The sequence below is a fragment of the Panthera onca genome, chromosome A1 (assembly GCF_046562875.1).
Source record: "Panthera onca isolate mPanOnc1 chromosome A1, mPanOnc1 haplotype 2, whole genome shotgun sequence".
Taxonomy (NCBI): Eukaryota; Metazoa; Chordata; class Mammalia; order Carnivora; family Felidae; genus Panthera; species Panthera onca.
In genome coordinates, this window is record NC_138339.1 from 161,560,364 (window position 1) to 161,580,164 (window position 19,801).

The following is a 19,801-nucleotide window of genomic DNA, read 5'->3' on the forward strand; positions in this document are numbered from 1 at the left end:
GCTTTCAAAATTCAGTGCCAGCCATAGGTAGCTGGGCAATATTTGGGGGCATTAATCTTTTTGAGGATTCTCATCAACACTTAGTGTCAGGCTAGGGTGACTACATCTGCGGCCCCAAGTGGGTAACATAAATGTGTCCGTAATCAACATGCACCCTGAGCATTCTCACGTAATTCTTTCTTTCTGTTCTCCATTCAGCAGATTATTTTATGCATATTCACTCCCAGAAGCCGCTGTAAGGGGACATCACTTTTTTGCACCTATATATTTCCTCTGCTTGTGAGAATCAGGGAGCAATTAACCATGACCACCACCAAGACGAAAAGGCTGCTAAACCCTCCTCACAAAAATAAAAGGGAAACACTGCCACGTATGGAGAATAGTCGAAGGATAAAATGAGACTGTAAAAAAAAAAAAGAAAAGAAAAAAGGGAAAAGATGGATGTTTTTTTGCAGATGTGTGGAATGCATAGAGCCAAACACACGTGGCCCTCCCAAGTGGCCTGCTTGGAAGATTGCACAAATCTTTTCCAACTTCCCAATAACTTTGCTGTAGCTCAGAACACTTCTGAAGTTTACCTGCTAGAGCTTATATTGAGGCTCACTTTGTAAGTCACGTAAGAAAACGGTTTGGTCCCTCAACGAGAGGGTCAACCTCGGTAGGGGCAGGGTTATGAACACCTTTCTTGGTCCAGAAGAGTGGGAAGTGAGCCCACTGTACTGGCAAAGAAATGATTGCAGAAGGAAATCACAGGCCAACCAGGAGTTGGGCAGGCCTCAGGGACTAACGGAAATTACAGCGAAAATGCGAAAGGAATGGGGTCTGGTGATGATCCTGCTTTTGGGCGACTGGTCAGTCCGTCCAATGGAAACGCTTGAGAAATGGCTCTGAGCCTCCTCAGTCCCTGGGGGAGGAGAGGACAGGTGCACCTGTCAGCTCCTTCTCCTGCCACACTTCCCTCTCCCCCAACACCACGGCCCATGCCTCACGCTTGTATGGACAATAAAACCAAACAACGCAAACAACACAACACATTAATTCCAGAACCTTTTGGTCGTGAAGGGCAGCATGGCTGGTTGACCCACAGAAAGCAAAGGGAAGGCAGAAAATATAGCCCCAAATGTCGTCTACATTCTTTCTTTCGTATGTCACAACCATTTAAAACAAATTTTAGAACCTTTATTCTCTTCCTTCTCCTCTCAAGAAGACAGGTCTGTAGGATCCATAAACGGAGTTTCTCATGGATTCATGTTGTCTATACTTTATGTCATGGCCTCTCCTGTAGGCAAGAGCCCTGAATGAGTATGTTCCCCCCGGCCTGTCCCAGGATGCTCCACTCCTGCACTGGCCTCCTCCCGTGGTAAGTGATGGTGCTTGGTTCTCTTCTGCACTCTATGGCAGGGTCATGGAGACCATAGCCAAGGGATATTACACATTCTATGATTTTATTATCATTTTGTATCAAATTCACTTTATCCTATTCTTTTAAGAGGGCCTCCAATCCTCTGGAATTCTGTTGGAGAGAAATCTCAACCCCCCAAAGTGGTATAAGGATTAAAGGAGGTAATGTGTGGAACTTGTATGTGCGGGGCTGGGGCATGGTGGGAACTCATTTGATGAATTATTTGTCCTTCAGAAAGCTCCGGCAAGCATCGAGAGGTGGACCTCACTGATCAGAAGTTTGTCCCTATAACTTCTACCCACTGATTCCAGATGTATTGCGGCAACCACATGAAACCAGGATGACCCTTGAACAGCTCTCCGTGTCTACTTTTATCCATGCCCAACAGCCTTACTTTCGATGGTTTTTCCTAAGAGGTGAGTGTTCTTCTCCTCTTATGTTCCAGTTTCTTTTTACGTGCCAGACGAGTATTTTGAAATGACCTTTCTGCTGGATATGCTAGAGTACACGTTCGTCAAATCATCAAGCTGTAAGCCTTAAATATATACAGCTTTCCGACTGTCAACTCTATCTCAATAAGGCTGGGAAATAATTTTCACATCCGTCTCCTACGGTGACACTGTTTTAGAATTTATTTTTTATAAATGCATGCTTCCCTTTCTTAAACGTTCTCGAGCTAAACTTTATCCTAATTGGTGTTGGCGATAGGAGCAAATCTGTACTGAACTCTCGTTGCCGGCCACACGCTGTTGCGTAGCCTGTTTCCCTCCCATCAGTCTCTAAGGTAGCACACTTAGCGCCAGCAGTTTGCAAACAAAAACCACAATCAAGTCCCCCCGCAGGCACGTCTGAAATCCCCCCAAGGTCACCTGGGAGGAGAAGGATAAAGCCAGATTCAAACCTAGATTCAGACCCAGACCTGCCAGAGCCCATACTCCCTTCTGCATTCCTCTCTGTCTTTCTGGTTCTCCTTTTGATTCTGAATATGGCTGCAAGGTCCTTTGTGTTGCCTGTTTACACTCTGTGAGTCTAGCTTGTTGGAACTTCAGCCTCGTGGCAGTACTTTTGGAGCCCCACCTCTCTCTGCTATCCTTATCTTTGGTTAGATGCCCATCTTTTAAAATTATATCCGGGAACTTCGAAGCACCCGCCCCTGTAGATTATCTCCCTGACCACACCAGTCAGTCAAACCTCCTGTTGTCAGGTATGTTCCCTTTTCTTCATTTGAATTGGGATTCCCTTTCGAGGCATCTCCTTACCTTTTCTCAGAAAGCTTGAATTGCCTTGTTGATGCCATGGTTGTATGTGTGACTTTGGAAAACCTTTGCTCTTTGTCTCTGTCCCCCAGCATACCTGTTTCTTCCCCTTTTTCCATTAGTAGTCAACATCAAAGCCTTTTCCATTTCAAGCTCCCAGGTCGTATGGTCTCTGTCACAGCTGCTCAAATCTGCTGTTGTGTTGCAAAAGCAGCCAGAAGCAACGTGTAAATGAATGGGCAAGCCGTGTTCCAATAAAACTTTATTCATAAAAGTGTTCGGCATGCAGGATTTGCCGGTAGGCTAGAGTTGGACCCCCCTGCCTTAGACTATAAAATTTCCGTTGGAAAATCAAAGCTTTGATCTAATATGAAACCATTGTGGATTTATGATTAAGTTCACCGTAAAAACCAAACTCCTTTCCCATTAAAATAGCTCCTTTCCTAGATTTCCCTATTTCTGGCAACGACAGCCACATTTTCCTACTTATACACATTTAAAAATGTAGAGCTGAATATTTGATTCCTCCTTTCTGTTCACTGCCATATATCCCACATCTGTGTGTTTCCATTCTCCTAGCTGCTGGGACTTTATCACTTGGCATCTGTATTTGTACTCTTGGCTTCGAACCGATAGACCTGCCTTCAGTTTTTCTCCCCAACTCGTCCTTACCATGGCTTTTGGATAATTATTTTGAAAATATTGCTTTTAACAATTCTTTACTCTTCAGCCTTGAAAACCTACCAGACTCTGACCTCAGTCTGCCTTTCTCCTTCTCTTACTCTGCACAGGCACACTAATGCTGCTGCTTGCTTTCTCGTTCAACGCTCTGTTGAGGTGGGGCTGACATTTAAAAAAGCTATGTTTATGTAATGTATAGAACTCTGAGCAAAACCATTGTCACCGTGTCACCACCAGGGCCATAGACAGATACATCATCTCCCAAATTTCCCTTCTGTCTCCATTAGTATTCTTATCATCATCATCATGGTCAGTGTGTGTGTATGTGTGTGTGTTTGTGTGTGTGTGTGTGTGTGTGTGCATGTGTCTAGTAAGAACGCTTAAAATAGGAGCTACCCTCTTAGCAAATTTTAAGTATACAGAACAGTATTGTCAACCACAGGCACCATGCTGGACAGTAGCTCGCCAGAGCTTTTTATCTTGCAGAACTGAAGCTTCGTACCTTTGACCCTCACCTACCCATTTCCCCTGCCCCCAGCCTTTGTCAACCACCTTTCTGTTCTTTGCTTCTCTGAGTTTGATTGCATAAAATTTGTCTTTTATTTTTTTTTGTGTTTTTGTTTTAGAGACAGAGCACGAACAGGGGAGAGGGGCAGAGGGGGAGAGAGAGAATCTGAAGCAGGCTCGACGCCCAGTGCCCAGACCAACACGGGGCTCAGTCTCCCGACCTGGGGATCGTGACCTGAGCCAAAACCAAGAGTCGGATGCTCAACCAACTGAGCCACCCAGGTGCCCTGAGTTTGATTATTTTAGATTCAACCTGTAAGTGAGCTCACGTGCTATTGGCCTTTCTGTGTCTGGCTTATTTCACTCAGCCGACTGTTCTCCACGTCCCTCTCTGTTGTTGCAAATGGTAGGATTTCCTTTCTTTTTAACCAACGGCTGAGTAACATTCCATTGAATGTGCACACCACAGTTTTTAATCCATTCCTCCGTGGATGGACACTTAGGTAATTTCCACGTCTCGGCCCTGGTGGATAACGTGGCAGTGAACTTAAGGGCAGATGTTTCAAGATCGGGATTTCACCGCAAAATAAAAAGACAACATACAATCGGGGAAAATATTTGCAATGCATATATCTGGCGAGGGGTTGATATACAAATTATAAAAGGACCTCACACGACTCAGTAGCAGGGGAACAAATGCTATTTTCCTCTGCTAGGGAGCCTGCCTTGCTGCATTCTCCTGCCCCTGTTCTTTCGCCCACTCTATTTCCTCTGTTCAGAATACCGTTTTATCTGGGAAACACCCATCCACATTGTCTCGGCTTTCAAAAGGAGAGCTCGGCTCTTACCTTTTCCATGACGCCTTCTTTGTCTCCTCTATCCCATAACGCTGTCTCCAGCGTTCCTTGTAGGGCAGGCTGTCTCTAAGGATCATCTGTCGCCTAGTCATACCCTGCTTTGCGTCGTTTTCTACTGTTTTGGAAGAGTTTGCTTTCTCTCTCTAATTAAAGCCCCATTTGCCAAGGTCAGCGGTGTGTCCGACCATGCCGGATGTCGTATTGACGGGGGAGTCACTCGACATCTTTGTTGAATATATGAATGAATAGATGAATGAATGAATGGATGGATGCATGAATGAATGAATACTGATATTCTTTCCTGCCCCCAGTCTCCTGTCTTATCTCTTATCAGCTATTGGATTTCAATGTGAGGTAGCTCGAGAAAAGAAAGTTAAATGAATTAATCCTTATAGGCCATCCCCAATTTTCAAATTAGCTGTGTTTTAGATGTTCATTTGTCAACAGAGAGCCAAAATTCAAAGGACTGTATCATAGAGACGCTATTCAAACCAGAGGTTATAATAGGATCCCAGATTGCTACATCCAAGGCCATTGTTTTGTAAGTGGTTTGAAATCCAGGCAGATGAAAAGGCACACATAACAAAACAGTGCTGTGCAAGGCCCCTGATTAAAACAAAAACGAATTAGAGTATTTCCCTCTCTATTTTGGGGGGGGGATGGGGTTGGAGAAGGAATAATCATGCTTAGGATAAAGCAGATTTTATTATAGGAAAATAAAATGATAGGCAATTTCATGGATTTGCTAAAGGGGGCCTTTATGTTGCTTTAAAGATACTAGATGTTGATAAAAAAAGTGTTTTTCCCCCAAATATACAATTTCCTTCGAAATTAATGGCTTTCATTTTCTTTTAGACATAGGATTATCGTCGCCACGGCTTTTATGTGTATCAGCTTTAACTGAAATCTTTTTGTTCTGGATCAGAAACAGAATGAAAATGTTCATGAAGCATAGAATGCATAAACGAACGCTGTCTGCTTCTTACAGCCTGTAAAACATTTTTAATGTAAAATATTTTGAAAAAAATAAAAGAAGAGAAACGTTTCATATCATGGGAAAAGATACCGAACTTGAATTTCAGTGCCCATAAACCAAGTTTTATCAGAACACGACCAGGAGGGGCGCCTGGGTGGCGCAGTCGGTTAAGCGTCCGACTTCAGCCAGGTCACGATCTCACGGTCCGTGAGTTCGAGCCCCGCGTCAGGCTCTGGGCTGATGGCTCAGAGCCTGGAGCCTGTTTCTGATTCTGTGTCTCCCTCTCTCTCTGTCCCTCCCCCGTTCATGCTCTGTCTCTCTCTGTCCCAAAAATAAATAAACGTTGAAAAAAAAATTAAAAAAAAAAAAAAAAAAAAGAACACGACCAGGATCACGTGTTGACAGACCGGCTGTGGCTGCCTTTCCCGCTACGATGCCAGAGTCGAGGAGTCAGACAGGGACCCGTTTTTTCAGAAATGTTTGCGGACCCCTGCTGTGTGGCCATGGGGTTGGTGAACAAGGAGACTTTCATAAATACAATGTGGAGAGAAAAGAGCTAGCCTCCAGAGTGCTTGCCTGTAACCCGCGCAAAATTAATCTACGGGGAGAGGAGTCTGAAGGCAGCGACCTCTGTGGGGAGAGGGGGCGGTGAATGGGTTTCCTGAACTAGGGGGCATTTTCTGGGTGCTGGAAGGATCTGCTTCTTGATGTAGGCTCTGGATACACGGATGGGTTCCCCAAAATTCACTGGACACTTAAACGATTTGTTCTCTTTCCTGCATCCGTGTTAGACCTCGATCTTAAAAGTTTACTTTAAAATTTAAAGAAAGAGGGGTGTCTGGGGGGCTCAGTTAAGCGTCAGCCTTTTGAGTTCAGCTCAGGTCATGATCTTATGGTATGAGGGTTCAAGCCCTGCATCTGGCTCTGCACTGACAGTGCAGAGCCTGCTTGGTATACTCTCTCTCTCTCTCTCTTTTCCTCTCCCCCACTGGTGCTCTCTCAAAATAAATAAACAAACTTAAAAAAAAACTTAAAAAAAAATGAAACAGGAACACTTGGGTGGCTCAGTCAGTTAAGCGTCCAACTTCGGCTCAGGTCATGGTCTCACGGTTCGTGGGTTCGAGCCCTGCGTTGGGCTCTGTGCTGATAGCTCGGAGCCTGGAATCTGCTTCGGATTCTGTGTCTCCCTCTCTCTCTGCCCCTCCCCTATTCATGCTGTTTCTCTCTCTCTCTCTCAAAAATAAAACATGAAAAAAATAAAAAAAATATGGGGCGCCTGGGTGGCTCAGTCGGTTAAGCGTCTGACTTCGGCTCAGGGCACGATCTCGTGGTCCGTGAGTTCGAGCCCCATGTCAGGCTCTGTGCTGATAGATCAGAGCTTGGAGCCTGTTTCAGATTCTGTATCTCCCTCTCTCTCTGACCCTCCCCTGTTCATGCTCTGTCTCTCTCTCTCTGTCAAAAATAAATAAACGTTAAAAAAAAATAAAATAAAATTTAAGGAAAGAGTCAAGGAAGAGCAAAAAAAAAAAAAAGAATGATAAGACAAAGAAGTGAAAGTAGAGGGAGGAGCAGAAGGGCAGCCCCCCTTGGTGTGGCCATCACTGTCACCCCAGGGCCGGGGGCAGGTGATCCTGTCTCTGTTTGATCGGAAAGGAAACTGAGGCTGAGAAAGACCCAGCATCCTGCCCAATGTCTTCTAACTGATGTAGACGGCACATATTTTAATTCAATAAGAAACCGCTGTTGGTCCCTCCCTTTTCTGAAGAGAAGGAACGACTCCCCCAGCCACAGCCAGAAACCTGAACTGGCTTTTTCCCACCTTGGGATGGGGAGGCTGGAGAGTTCTGGGGGGGGCCATGGGACTAGAGCTTTGGGGGACAGAGACCCTGGCTGTGTCTGCATGCTTATATCACTCCTGGGCACTTGAAAATATACAGTTTCTCATTTCTTCCACATTTGGTGCCGCTGCCTTTCCAGTCTGGAGGTGAGATGCTTTATCCATATGTAATATCCAGATGTAAGCTGCACAACGCTTTCAATGGCCTATAACGTGAAGACCACTTTTCAGCAAGATGAAATATACTGCTGAAAACCCGTGGCGTGCAGATATTTAAAATTATCGACAGAAGAAGCAAGGAAAGTTTTGCTCTCCTGGAATGGGATACGGTCTCCAAAATTCCATTTCAGGATCACGTCTGTGTGGGCCTGGATGTATGCTGCTAAGTTGAGTGAGTGAGCAGGTGAGAAGTGAGTCTCAACACGATGCTGATTCTGATTTGGCTTCTAGGAAATGCAAGTGGTTTCACGGAATTCAGTGTCATAAAAACAAAACGAACAAATAAACGTCCGGGTAGGTGACTGCAGTCTGTGGGTGAGTCTGTAGTGACCGTTTATGTTTATTTCTTGCTCTTCACACGTGTGTGGTCCATTTCGGTGTGGGGCTTGGACTTGTGTTTGGTACAAAGCCCCTGTGGGGATCTGTGCCCTCAGAGCCAGTTCGGAAAAGAGTCGCAGCAGCCCGTGGATGTCCAAGCATACCTTCTCATTGCAAGGACAGGTAAGGTGCGCTAGCCCAGTGGAGCCCTCCTCGGATGCTGGCTTTAAGTCCCTTGACTCTGGGGCACCTGGTGGCTCAGTCCATTGAGCGTCCAACTCTTGACCATGACCTCACAGTCATGAGAGATGGAGTCCTACATCGGGGTCTGTGCCGAGCACGGAGCCTGCTTAGCGTTCTTTCTCTCTCTCTCTGTCCCTCTGCCCTTCTCCCTCGTTTGATCGCGCTCTCTCCAAAATAAACAGTCCCTTGACTTTATTAGGAAACAACACAACAGAACGCTCTCCTTCATTTACTCTTCTATTCATCCTCCTTCTGTTTCTTTCTTTCCTAAGCGATTGGGTATGGCGTGCTATTACCATGTGGCAAGACCCAGAGCCATCCCCAGGTTATCCATCCCAGTTCTGATATCCTCACCTCCTTCCTGCGGTCAACCCCACGTCTACACTCATGGTCTACACGTGCAATGCCTTCATGATTCTTCACTCACTGCTCTGAGGATGTCGCAGTGGATGCAACACAACCCATCTCATTTACCACACATCCACAACGTTCCATTGTTCCCCTCCTGGGAGATCAGTCACACAAATCCAAAATGTTATTTCTTCCCCTTGGAAAACAGTTCCGTAACTCTGTATTTATGGAAGGACACGCTCCCAGGCACCTCTGAAGACAGACCTGAGAACCAGATGAGGAAGTGGCATTAAGATCACCGGGGCCGGGGCGCCTGGGTGGCGCAGTCGGTTAAGCGTCCGACTTCAGCCAGGTCACGATCTCGCGGTCCGTGAGTTCGAGCCCCGCGTCAGGCTCTGGGCTGATGGCTCGGAGCCTGGAGCCTGTTTCCGATTCTGTGTCTCCCTCTCTCTCTGCCCCTCCCCCGTTCATGCTCTGTCTCTCTCTGTCCCAAAAATAAATAAAAAACGTTGAAAAAGATAAAAAAAAAAAAAAAAAAAAAAAAAAAAGATCACCGGGGCCTGCTCTTTTGGAGATGGAGAAAATCTTACCTGTGCGCTGGCAGGCGGCATTCATCCACCAGCTGCGACACTGGCCAGGGACAGACTCTTGAAGGTGTGTGTCTATTATTGCTGAAGGGCGGCCAGCACTGACTGTAACCGGAAAGACCTTTCCTTTGATCCCAAGTAGGTCAATGCAGCAACCACACCGTGGTGACAGTGACGAGTGAATGGCAAATTACTGGTTCCAGACGTGAGTACCCAGGAAGTGACCTCCGAAAGGAGCCAGAACCTTCCAAAATCAATAAACTAATGCCAGAAACGCCACACGTTTTTCTCTATATTGCACGTTTCAATGATAAAGTGATACTCTGGTGAGAAAGATCCGAGGGTATCACACATTCAGGCTCACCTTCCAACTTTTTCTAGCACTGGAAGATGACAGTATGGATGTCAATGAACTCAAGGGTCCGGGGATGTCTCCGAGGCACCTGCAGCCCTAACAGGTTACAGGGGCAGCAGCGAGAGCTAGTATCTGCAGAGCTCAGTTGTCGCATGACTCTGACTCACATTTTCAACAGAAAATGGACTCTACCCCGCCCCCCCACCCCCAAACAGGTGTCCTGGGTACAGAGTGAGGCGTAGCATAGTAATGATTGACCTTCGTGTGGGAGATTAGACTGAATGCATTTCAATCCAAATTGGTTATTAAGATGTAGACACAGGAACATTGAAAAAGAGAGAGAGGCCACAGAGTATTAAATGGCTGGCTCATCCCAATCAACACTCTCTCCTCTGCAGTAATAGAGCATTTGATTTAGAACCTACCCACACATCCACCTCTGCTACACGCCTGCCCCCACCCCAGCCCACCCCACCCCTACCCCACTCTGTTCCACCCCACCCCACCCCACTCCACCCCTCTCCCCACCCCACACCTACCCCACCCCTACCGCACTCTGTTCCACCCCATCCCACACGACCCCTACCCCACTAAGTTCCACCTGTCTCACGCACCCCACCCCACCCCTACCCCATCCCGTTCTACCCTACACCACCCCACCCCTACTGCACTCTGTTCCACCCCACCCCACTCCACCCCACTCCCCACCCTACCCCTACCCCACTCTGTTCTACCCCAACCTCCACTTCACCCCACCCCACCCCTACCCCACTCCGTTCCACCTCAACCCACACGACCCCTACCCCACTAAGTTCTACCCCTACCCCCACCCCACCCCACTCTACCCCTATCCCCACCCCACCCCTACCCCACTCTGTTCCACCCTACCCCACCCTTATCCCACTCTGTTCCGCTCCACACCACTCTGCTCCATCCTACCCCACCCACCCTTACTTCCACCCTACCACACCCACCCCTACCCCTACCCCAATCATTGTCTCCGGCTCCGGTGTTGCCTGTCAGGTTGCTCCATTCTTCACTGTTTTTACTCTATGTGCTTTCCTTGTAGGCTTACTCCATTCTTAGACAAGAACAAGCTTTCTTTTTATTTTTTAAAATGTTTTTTTATTTTTGAGAGAGAGAGAAACAGAGCACGAGTGGGGGAGGGGCAGAGAGAGAGGGAGACACAGAGTCCAAAGCAGCTCCAGGCTCGGAGCTGTCAACACAGAGCCCGACGCAGGGCTTGAACTCAAAAACCGTGAGACCATGACCTGAGTTGAAGTTGGATGCTTAACTGACTGAGCCACCCAGGCGCCCCTCTTTTTTGAAGTTTATTTATTTATTTTGAGAGAGAGAGACCGAGAGAGAGAGTGGGGGGGGGGGGGGCAGAGAGAGAGGGAGGAAGAGACAGAATCCCAAGCAGACTCTGCACTGTCAGCGCAGAGCCCAGTGTGGGGCTTAACTCATGACCCTGAGATCATGACCTGAGCCGAGATCAAGAGTCGGGCACTTAACCGACTGAGCCACTCAGGAGCCCCAACAACAGGCTTTCATAAATAAGAGGTAGTTTGTTATATTGAACAAAAGCTTTACTCAGAAGAGGGTGAAGGTCCTTGGGGTCTCATCAGGTCCTTATCAGGTCAGGGACCATCAGACAGGATGTATGGCCCCTGGGAGGTCACGGTGGTCTGTCCACGCCCGGGCCCTGGACTGAGGAAGGTGGCAGACTGTTCCAGGGCAGCTGAAGAAGGGCGGTCACACGTTAGACTGATCCACTAGACCCCTGTGCACGAGGGGTCTTTGTGTTTAACTTTGAGTTATTACTGAGTTTGGAGCAAAACGAGCCAGGGAAAAATCACTTTTCTCTGGCATCTCCCGAAAATTCCTTACGACCCCCACTTTCTAACGACAATCTCCTGTTTGTCCTCATCCCCTGATAGGACAGGGCCGGGGTGGAGGCGGGATCTGCTCTACTGCCCCCACTGACCCTGATGTTAAACTCGTCCACAAACACCCTCACAGACACCCCAGAAGAAGCTTTGGCCAAATGTCCGGGCACTCCATGGCCCAGACAAGTTGACACATAAAATTAACCATCATGCATCCCAACAACCCCAATTCCTGGCCCCTGTAAAGATATTTTAATAGTGGAGAAAGAGGGCTCCCCCCGCCCCCAGCCTCTTGAAGCATCTTAGGTGTGTGAGGGAGTGGGTGATAACCATCCACAGTGTAACAGTGTGAGTCGCAGTGTGTGTGTGAGATGAATGGAAGCTGTAATGTCGACAAACAAGGTGATAACAGGCTTTCACAGTGTTTCGCACACTAACTAGCTGCTAGCACGTCACATGTAATTTGCTTTTCCAAATAAGCTGACACACAGGTCTCCATGCAACCCGAACGCACAGATTTCTCTCTGAAACAGCCTTGGGCACATTCTAAAATCTCAGCGAGCCAAGTGGTGTTGAAATTATTCTTCATACCGGTTTTCCTTTCTGGGAGTCAGTATCAGAGGGGAAGGTGATTTGCAATTAAATGTCTGTCCATCTTCCCAAGACAAACCTCAGATGTTCCAAAAGAGGGATGGGTCTAGTATTGGAAGGCGCTTGCTTCAACTCTCCAGCCGATGAAGGTCATGGCCTACATTTACGAAGGATTTTTCATGGAGGCACACACACATATGCACGCACATGCACACATGCATGCACACAGGGGCACATGCATACACATGCATGTGGACACACATGCACACACATGCACACATGTGCACAATGCACACACACATTCGTATACACACAGGCACACAAGGCATGCGTGTGCGCACACACATGTGCACACACACGTGGACACGCATCACACACACAGGCACACACATGCATGCACATGCACGTGGACACACATGCACACATATACACGCATGCACACACGTGCACATGTCCAGCCACATTCACACACATGCACGCATGCACACGCACATGCACACAAGGCGTACACATGTACACATGCACGTGTACACACACATTCCCACACACACATGCACACGCACACAGGGCAACTAAAACATGAGAAGCAAAGGGAAAGGAATGAGTTGAAGAGGGAGGTACCCCCGGGATTTCTATATTTCTTGGGCAATTTTCATGTCGATGGGAAAATAGGAAATGTGAACAAGAGCTTGTTTCCTGAGGGAAGATTCTGCCTTTACCCCCAATTCCAGCGTGTACTTGGTGAGAGCCGCCAATTTGGGCGAGCTTTCCAAGTGAGACTCCCGGCTCACCCTTCCTTCCGGTGGGGGAAGCCTCCCTGTCACCTACATAACAGGATGTCCCTGTCCCCGTATCTTCAAAGCTATAGAAGTCTATGGCACTCTTATCTTAAAGTTAGAACTGCTACCCAAAACTCAACCTTTTTCTGCAGATAAAACAAGTTCTCGGTCTCATTCTGACAATTGCTTTTCTCATCCTGCATCTGATTAGAGGGATCCCCCGGGATTGTACTAACTTAAATTAATTCTTTTGTACTGAGATGATATTGGCCAGGTTCTTCCTCTTCATCATTTCAATGGTTTCTAAATTTTACTTCTCCCTGAGCCTCTAGTGGCCACCAGCCAGCTTTGAGGCAGAGACTCCTCACCCACTTACATGAGGCGAGAACGGCCACCCGGGGCCCTCTGGGGTCCTCCCCCGCCTCCGATGCCCCCCCTCAAATTGTGTCCATGTTATGGAAGTTTGCTTTATATTTTATGATCTGGGATACTCCGAGCTGGGGGGCGGGGAGGGGTTCTGTTTCCACGTGTACCTTTATTCCGCATTCCTGCAAGTTCTGTCTTACATGGGGGGCTCCCGGGGTGGACCTTGACTCACCACTTTGAGCAATGGCTCTCATTGGAGTCACAGAGCCCCCTCTAATATTTCCAATAAATGTCGATTATATTAAAATGGAATTCTGAAGCGAGCTTCGGCTTAACAGACATCCACCCAAGTTACCAACAAAGGTTGTAGCATCACATTCAACCATGAACTCAGTCATTGAACGAATTGTCGTGATGTGTGGCTATGATTCCCGCTTAATATCAGGCAGTGGGTGCAGTGACGTCACAGCATGCACACGGCTCCTGCTCACAACAGCAAATGTGCCCTGGAAATAGTTCTCTGTGTGCCCTCTCCCACGGGGTCTGCAGGTATGGAATTGGGGTACTCTGCACAACGAGGAGGGGGGCTTCTTCATCAAGCTGTTAGCAGCTTTGGGATTTCTCCACTGGGTTGGTTTAAGCGATTGGTCTGCTTGGTTTCCTTCTTTCCTGCGCAGCCCCACTCAGACTCTCTGTGTTCGTGAACGTGGTGGTGATGGGGGTGTGGAGGGAGACGCTATTTCCTCGCTAACTGTTGTAAAAAGGATTGCCATCGTCACCAGCCAAAATGCATGGCACCCATGCAGCAATGGAGCTAACCTGTCAGCCTGTCAGGAGAGGTGCTTTGGGGAGCTGCAATACTCCCATCAGCAAGGCACGTCTCTCTGGACAGACATCTTCCGGTCATTTCCAACGCGAACCCCTTTCTGTGTTAATTGTGCTTCCTTTAACATTATAAGCAATATGATTTCGCTTCAGAAGTCATCACATTCGCTGGAGAGCCTCAAAATATTTATTGTTTCCCCAAATCAAGCCTCCCTCAACGCTTGAGGATTTCACTCGCTCAGGTGATTCTGGAGTCCCTGAAAGAGATTCTTTGTGTCCCCGAAAGAGACTTATTTTTTTTTTAAAGAGCACCAAGAAATGTTTTGAACCAACGAAGGACTTCACTGAATCACAAGCATGGTGTACCAGGTCATCACAGGGCTGTTGACCAACGAGTTTGGAAGTGTCCGAACTTCTAGGTTTGTATTTAAAAAAAAAAAGATATTCTACTCTGTGCAACTGGACACAAGGTGTGTGAGGAGTCACAGATCGGTAGCCAGCACCTGAGATCCGCCTTGCACACATCCACCATCCTCTGTGGCTTGAAAAGCCCATCCTCTGTGGCTTGAAAAGGCACATGTGACTTTCACCATCCTGCGCCGTCATGGCCGCTACAGAAAGATCCAGAGCCCGAATCTGAGTGCCTGCATCCTCCCCAGTGTTCATACATGGAAGGAAAAATAAACCACGAGCCTTCTGGGGTAGCCTCCCTGCGGCGGTTACCAGAAAAACTAACACGAGGGCCGCCTGGGTGGCTCAGTCAGTTAAATGTGCAACTTCGGCCCAGGTCATGATCTCGTGGCTTGTGGGTTCGAGCCCCAGTTCGGCCTCTGTGCTGACAGCTCAGAGCCTGGAGCCTGCTTCAGATTCTGTGTGTGTGTCTCTCTCTCCCCTGACCGCCCCCCCCCCCAAATAAATAAACATTTAAAAATTAAAAAAACAAACAAACATGAATGGATAAGGAAAATGTGGTATATATATATCATGGAATATTACTCCGTGATCAAAAAGAATGAAATCTTGCCATTTGCAAGACGTGGATCAACTGGAGGGTATTATGTTAAGCGAAATAGATCCCTCAGAGAGACAGATATCATATGATTTCACCCATGTGTGGAATTTGAGAAACTCAACAGATGAACGTAGGGGAAGGGAAGGAAAAATAAGATAAAAACAGACAGGGAGACAAACCATAAGAGACTCTTAAACACGGAGAACAAACTGAGGGCAGCTGGAAGGAGGCGGGTGGGGGATGGGCTGGATGGGCGACGGGCACTGAGGAGGGCACCTGTTGGCAGGAGCCCTGGGTGTCGTTGGAAGTGATGAATCACTTGAATTAAAAAAAAAAAATCTAGCACATGCTTCCGTAAGGCTGTGAATGAAGTCAGTTTGGCTTAAGTAGGAGCAAACACAGTGACCCTTGAGGAATCGTATATCCTCTCCCGCTCTTGTTTTCCTTCTGGCACGTTTTCATGGGAATCTGTGTATTTGCTGAGGGCAGGTTTTTGTGCTCATAGTTGAAAAGGAGGAGGAAGAAGCAGGGGACTCGAGTAGCAAGTCTCATTGACGAATGTGGTCGCGTCCAAAACAAATCCTGATTTTTTTTTTTTTTAACTTGTGGACTCGAAGCCCTTTCAAAAATAATTTTTAATCCCATCGGGCTTTTCAACTCCTGCTAATAATAATACGACGATGCTGCTGCTGGTAAATCCAGGCTGAGAAAGTCAGGATGATCACTTTCAAAGACGGCTGCAAATTCACACCTTTGTAGGTCTTCCCTTGGCTTTTCAGACTTGGGTGCAGTCAGGGCACAGCTTCTCACTTTCAACACAGAACGGGGAGGAGAAGGTGGGTCACCTATTCCCCGACCGAAGAAGGAAACAGACTCAGAATCTCAAGGACTTGCCCGAGACCTCCGGGCTGAGAGCTGGGTCTGCGAGACGAATCATGGCCACGTGGCCTCTGTTCTCCGGAGACAGAGGTCGCCTCGTGGGCTTTGCCAAGTGGAATTTCCTAAGTGACTCTGGTCCTCACGCAGATGCACTATGTCAAGTCAATGACGTGTTTTTCTTTTAAAACAGAACAATGAACCTCACAGTTGTCCCCTTGTGCGTAGATGGTGGCAAATTATTGTTTGCCAAGCCTTCTATCTCCTCCCTTTCTGTGTTCCATTGAGATCATGGAAATGCAAAGTAAATAACCATGGAGTAAAATGCCTCGGAGAGTATTTATTTAAGAGTATTGTTCCAGGATGTGCACAAAGATAAAGACTTTGTGTAATGAATGAGTGACTCCAGAGGCCAAATAGCAAGAAGTTATATTCTGTACCCGGTGTGTCCTGGCCTGGGTGAGGTCACCACGGGCTCCCCGAGGACATGCCCTTACAAAGGGGGTCACCTTGTCCCGTGAAAACCAGTCCTCGGAATCCGCAGGGGCAGGTAGGAAAATTCTCGGCCGTTGTCAGTATGTCAAAATGTCAAGGTGGAAAGAGGCCCACCGAATGATATGGGTTCGAGAGTGGGAACAGGCAGTGTGGGCCCCCAGAGCCAACTGTGCGGCACGCAGACATCAGAGAGAGGCCATCCGGAGAGGGCAGGCCGGGCCCCGGGAAGGAGGTCTGGGCCACGCACAGTGGGCAGCGTTCTCTTCCCCCGTCCCTCAAGGGCCCAACGGGGAAAGAGCAGTTTTCATGTAACGTCTGCAGGGGAGGCGGGAAGGGGGAAACCATCGGCGTTGGGGGATCCAGCATAATTGATTTTGACATCACCCCGTTCCCCACAGATGCAGCAAACAAACAGACAGACAGACAAAACACGGATGGCCTAATTTGGAATGAAATACGACGCAGGAAGCACACAGATGTCTCTGCATATTTAATGATTATTGACTTTTTAAATTGGTTTTAAAATAAAAGCTTTCTAGATGAAATACAGATTTGGAAGGATTACTAGAAAGAGTGGCTTGAGCACCCACAAATTTTACATTAATTTCTTGCCCGTATGCATTAAAGCTCTACCATTTGCCTAATTTCCCGTAAGCGTATATCTGCTGTGCAAATTGTTTCACCGTTGAAAATGCCATCCAGGCAATCTAGTGATGTGATAAACGGACTTGTCAGAAACAGACCTGTTTATTCACTAATTGCGTACGAAGTAAGCTGTAAGGTACCCCCGAAAAAACAAAACAAAACAAAACAAAAACCCACAGCAGGGCAAGGCGCTGTCTTCTTCGGGGAGCAGGGTGTATTGATTTACATAATAAGAACATAGAGAATTGAGTTTTATTGATATGGGAACACATTTTATTGCTTTCTCTGATGTAGTGGGTTGGATTCCCCATTTCATTAAAGCCAGATTACTGGCCCTGTTTCATCACTGTTCTGATTCTCAGGGAAAGTAATCTTCCCCATAGCTTTTTGTTACTTAATTATTATAGTGCGTAACAATCATAAAATTTACACAGAGCAGTCTTTGTAGAAATACGCGGAAAGCATGGTCTTTATGTGAGTGGTATGGAGAAAATACCATTGGTCTTTTTCTTTTTCTTTTTTAAATTAGACCGTCCTAGTGGGAGAACCCCCCAGAAGCTCACACACCTTTCTCGAGATTTTACACTCGGTGTGCGTTATATGATGGCTCCTATCACACAGAGTCTCAGGTCAGATGGATACCAAAGAAATTCCCCTTTCATAGATGGAAAGACTGAGAACATCAGCATCAGTAACTCGCCCGGGAAGAGGACAGGTGAGAGTTCAAAGGTCAGGAGGAGAATTCGAGATGCCCCAGCATCAACTCCTCAATCCAAGACACACACACACACAAATGACCACAAGTTGCAACCAAAGTTTTTGCTAAGTGGCGGCACATCCAGTCTTTTCAGCTTCCCCTGTCTTGTGCTAGACCCAAGCAAACCCCTTGTTTGTCTCTCTCCTGACTATTCTGTTCCACTAGGACGCTTGCCTGCTTCCAGTAGATGACCCCGCACCTGCAGGTGCCGGTTCTGAAGCAAACCCCAGCTGCTCCCGGCCGCCCACAAAACCCTCAGGCCCTACTGCTAGGAGCACAGCATTGATACCAGCACGAGAGGGCACTTGGTCTCCAACCTCGGGCTCTCGAGCAGGAGGTCGTCCGGGAAGCTTCACGAACACTGAAGCCTGGCTTTGCTGCCATACATTCTGACTCTGCTGGGGTGGGGTCTGACCCAGGCAGAACCTCCCAGATGATTGCGAGAGGCAGCCTAGCTTAAGAACCACTGCTCCCATCCCTGGGGCAGAAACGATTTGTCCCCTAATTTCCAGAGGTGAACACAGAGGCCCAGAGACGTGGACTCATGTGTCGAAAGTCACACAGCAGGGTGTTGGAGTCCTAGGTTTTCTGAGCCCAAAGCTGATACCCTGCAGACAGTCGCCTCAGACGTGGGCTGAGCCTGGGGATCATGGAGGAAGATTTTATAAGGACTGATGCCTGGACCCCATCTGGCAACCAACCCCCTTATCGTCAGAGTTCCCTGGAGGAATCTAGCATGAAACATGGATCTGGAGACAATTTTACTAACCTGAAAGTGAACCCCTGTAGGTAGGTTCCCTGCAGGGCGTGTGAGCCGGGTCGGTTCCAGGACGCCAGCCCAGGTCCCCCAGGACGCAAGCCCGGGTTTCCCAGGTCAGAAGACACGGGATGGGGGACAAGGATCTGGGTTTAAAATTGACATAAAACTTCCCTGACAATGTTTTTTACAGACCGGATTTCGGGAACTAGTGCCATCCATTATGCCCCACGGGTTTACATTCAGCTGGATCTCCCTGCTCGTCCCTCCCTCTCTCTTCCCCACCTCCTGCTCTCCCTCTCTGTCCCTCTTCTCTTCCCCACCATCTCCTCTTTCGGTTCCTATTGTAATAAAATGAAAAATAATTTCCAAATTATGCTTTATTCTACCATTGCAGACTGCGAGTATTTTTTAGTCAACAGTAGTTTACGGAAAAAGATTTCACGCATACACGCGTGCATATGTCCTCGGCACTTGGTCTGTGTATTAACAGGAAATGAATCTAACTTCTTAGGATAAGCTTATTTTACTTTAAAAAAAATTTTTTTTTAATTATCTAGTTTTGAGAGAGAGAGAGAGAGAATGAGCGGAAGAGGGGCATAGAGAGAGGGAGACATGGAATCCGAAGCAGACTCCAGGCTCCGAGCAGTCATCACAGAGCCTGATGCAGGGCTTGAACTCACGAACTGTGAGATCATGACCTGAGTTGAAGTCGGCTGCTTAACCTGCTGAGCCACCCAGATGCCCCAGGATAAGCTTACTTGAGGCTGAAAACATTTAGTGCACCTGGGTGGCTCTGCCGGTTGAGATTCGATTCTTGGTTTCAGCTCAGGTCACGATCTCATGGTGGGTGAGATCAAGCCCCGCATCGAGCTGCTCGCTGACAGTGTGGAGCCTGCTTCGGATTCTTTCTCTCCCTCTCTCTCTCTCTCTCTCTGTCCCTCCCCCACTCGTATTCTCTCTCTTTAAAAAAAATAAAAATAAAAAACACAAATAGACTGAAAACGCCGAGCAGAAACTCACACAGAATTCTCTCATCTCTCAGCAAAGTTATCGGAGCGGTACAGTCTCGTCCTTCATTGTCTCTAGCAGGCAGGATCGTGTGTATGTTTGGAACATTTCTAATTTAGATGCATCTGGTTCTAGCCCTCCTTTTCTTGCCAGCGAAGGTGAAATGGTAAGGTAAGCTTTTGTTGACATTTTCTGAATTCCCTGGTACA

At 47.5% G+C, this 19,801-nt stretch overlaps 1 long non-coding RNA gene across 2 annotated transcripts; it reads left to right on the top strand.

Annotated features, from left to right (window-relative positions):
• The first annotated feature begins 464 nt into the window (after positions 1 to 464).
• Positions 465 to 5,816, top strand: LOC132681839 (uncharacterized). 2 transcript variants are annotated; one of them, XR_009611279.3, is made up of 4 exons: positions 465 to 1,302; positions 1,641 to 1,818; positions 3,966 to 4,128; positions 5,559 to 5,816. It is a non-coding gene; the product is annotated as an uncharacterized LOC132681839 (long non-coding RNA). The 2 variants fall into 2 exon arrangements; XR_009611280.3 differs by lacking the exon at positions 465 to 1,302 and adding an exon at positions 1,426 to 1,563 and having other exon boundaries at positions 1,637 to 1,818.
• The last annotated feature ends 13,985 nt before the right edge of the window (positions 5,817 to 19,801 follow it).